This window comes from Moschus berezovskii, chromosome 23 (assembly GCF_049115385.1).
Source record: "Moschus berezovskii isolate FMDL1 chromosome 23, NW_MosBer_1.0, whole genome shotgun sequence".
NCBI classification, from domain to species: Eukaryota; Metazoa; Chordata; class Mammalia; order Artiodactyla; family Moschidae; genus Moschus; species Moschus berezovskii.
Window position 1 is genome coordinate 30,706,247 of NC_142482.1, and position 3,569 is coordinate 30,709,815.

A 3,569-nucleotide genomic window follows, 5' to 3' on the forward strand; every position below is an offset into this window, starting at 1 on the left:
CTTTGCATCAGATGGCCAAAGTATTGGAGTTTCAGCTTCAACATCAGTCCTTCCAATGAACACCCAGGACTGATCTCCTTTGGGATGGACTGGTTGGACCTCCTTGCAGTCCAAGGGACTCTCAAGAGTCTTCTCCAGCACCACAGTTCAAAAGCATCAATTCTTCGGCACTCAGCTTTTTTTATAGTCCAATTCTCACATCCATATATGACCACTGGAAAAACCATAGTCTTGACTAGACGGACCTTGGTTGGCAAAGTAATGTCTCTGCTTTTTAATATGCTATCTAGGTTGGTCATAACTTTCCTTCCAAGGAGTAAGCGTCTTTTAATTTCCTGGCTGCAATCAGCATATGCAGTGATTTTGGAGCCCCCAAAAATAAAGTCTGACACTGTTTCCACTGTTTCCCCATCTATTTCCCATGAAGTAATGGGACCAGATGCCATGATCTCTGTTTTCTGAATGTTGAGCTTCAAGCCAACCTTTTCACTCTCCTCTTTCACTTTCATCAAGAGGCTCTTTAGTTCCTCTTCACTTTCTGCCATAAGGAAATGGCAACCCACTCCAGTACTATTGCCTGGAAAATCCCATGGACAGAGGAGCCTGGTAGGCTACAGTCCATGGGGTCGCAAAGAGTCGGACACGACTGAGCGACTTCACATCACATTCTGCCATAAGGGTGGTGTCATCTGCATATCTGAGCTTATTGATATTTCTCCCGGCAATCTTGATTCCAGCTTGTGCTTCCTCCAGCCCAGCGTTCCTCATGATGTACTCTGCATATAAGTTAAATAAGTAGGGTGACAATATACAGCCTTGACGTACTCCATTACCTATTTGGAACCAGTCTGTTGTTCCATGTCCAGTTCTAACTGTTGCTTCCTGACCTGCATACAGGTTTCTTAAGAAGCAGTTCAGGTGGTCTGGTATTCCCATCTCTTTAAGAATTTCCCACGTGGTATACATATATCCCTTCCCTTTTGAACCTCCCTCCTTCTCCCTTTCCATCTCACCCCTCTAGGTTGATATAGAGCCCCTGTTTCCTGAGCCACAAAGCAAATTCCCGTTGGCTCTCTATTTTACATATGGTAATGACAGTTTCCATGTTACTCTTTCCATGCATCCCACCCTCTCTTCCCCTCTCCCCATGTCCATAAGTCTATTTTCCATGTCTGTTTCTCCACTGCTGCCCTGTAAATAAATACTTTAGTACCATTTTTCTAGATTCCATATATATGTGATAGAATATGATATTTATCTTTCTCTTTCTGACTTAAATTACTCTGTATAATAGGTTCTAGGTTCATCCACCTTATTATAACTGACTCAAATGTGTTCCTTTTTATGGCTGAGTAATATTCTATTGTTTATATGAACCACAACTTCCTTATCCATTCATCTGTCGATGGACATCTAGGTTGCTTCCATGTTCTAGCTATTGTAAATAGTGCTGCAATGAATAATTGGATACATGTGTCTTTTTCAATTTTGGTTTCCTCAGGGTATATGCATAGAAGTGGGATTGCTGGGTCATATGGGGTTTTATTCCTAGTGTTTTAAGGAATCTCCATACCATCTTCCATTGTGGCTGTATCAATTTACATTCCCACCAATAGTGCAAGAGCGTTCCCCTTTCTGCACACCCTCTCCAGCGTTTATTTTGTGTAGACTTTTTGATAATGGTCATTCTGACCAGCGTGAGGTGATATCTCATTGTAGTTTTGACTTGTATTTCTCCAATAATGAGTGATGTTGAGCATCTTTTCATGTGTTTGTTAGCCATCTGTACGTTTTCTTTCGAGAAATGTCAATTTAAGACTTTTCCCCACTTTTTGATTGGGTTGTTTGTTTTTCCGATATCGCATTTTATGAGCTGCTTGTATATTTAGGAAATTAATCCTCTGTCAGTTGTTTCATTTGCTATTATTTTCTCTCATTCTGGGAACTGTCTTTTCACCTTGCTTATAATTTCCTTTGCTGTGCAAAATCTTTTAAGTTTAATCAGGTCCCACTTGTTTACTTTTGTTTTTATTTTCCTTACTCTCAGAGGTGGGTCATAGAGGATCTTGCTTTGATTAGTGTCATCGGGTGTTCTGCCTATATTTTCCTCTAAGAGTTTTATAGTTTCTGGTCTTACATTTGGGTCTTTCATCCGTTTTGAGTTTATCTTTGTCTATGGTGTTAGGAAGTGTTCTAATTGCATTATTTTACATGCAGCTGTCCAGTTTTCCCAGCACCATTTATTGAAGAGACTGTCTTTGCCCCATTGTATACTCTTGCCTCCTTTGTCAAAAATAAGGTAGCCATAGGTGTGAGTTTATTTCTGGGCTTTCTATCTTGTTCCATTGGTCTATATTTCTGTGTGCCAGTGTGGTACTGTCTTGATGACTGTAGCTTTGTAGTATAATCTTAAGTCAGGAAGATTGATTCCTTGAGCTCCATTCTTCTTTCTCAAGACTGCTTTGGCTATTTGGGGTCTTTTGTGTTTCCATATGAATTGTGAAATTTTTTGTCCTAGTTCGGTGAAAGTGCTATTGGTAGTGATAGAGATCACATTGAATCTGTAGATTGTGTTTGGCAGGATAGTCATTTTGACAATATTGATTCTTCCTACGCAGGAACATGGAATATCGCTCCATCTGTTTATGTCATCCTTGATTTCTTTCATTCAGTACAGTTCAGTCGCTCAGTCATGTCCAACTCTTTGCAACCCCATGAATCACAGCACGCCAGGCCTCCCCGTCCATCACCAACTCCCAGAGTTCACTCAGACTCATGTGTATCGAGTCAGTAATGCCATCCAGCCATCTCATTCTCTGTCGTCCCCGTCTCCTCCCATCCCCAATCCCTCCCAGCATCAGACTCTTTTCCAGTGAGTCAACTCGTCGCATGAGGTGGCCAAAGTATTGGAGTTTCGGCTTTAGCATCAGTCCTTCCAAAGAACACCCAGGATTGATCTCCTTTAGAATGGACTGGTTGGATCTCCTTGTAGTCCAAGGGACTCTCAAGAGTCTTCTCCAACACCACAGTTCAAAAGCATCAATTCTTCGGCGATCAGCTTTGTACAGTTCTTTTGTCTCCTTAGATAAGCTTATTCCAAAATATTTTATTCTTTTTGTTGCAATGGTGAATGGGATTGATTCCTTAATTTCTTTTTCTGATTTTTTCATTGTTAGTATATAGAAATGCCAGTGATTTCTGTGTATTGATTTTGTATCCCGCAACTTTGCTAAATTCATTGATTAGCTCTAGTAATTTTCTGATACTATCTTTAGGGTTTTCTATGTACAGGATCATGTCATCTGCAGACAGTGAGAACTTTACTTCTTTTCCAATCTGGATTCTTTTTATTTCTTTTTCTTCTCTGATTGCTGTAGCCAGGACTTTCAGAACTATGTTGAATAATAGTGGTGAAAGTGGAAACCCTTGTCTTGTTCCTGATCTTAAGGGGAATGCTTTCAGTTTTTCACCACTGATAATAATACTTGCTGTACGCTTATCATATACGGCCTTTACTACATCGAGGTAGGTTCCTTCTATGCCCATTTTTTGGAGAGTTTTAATCATAA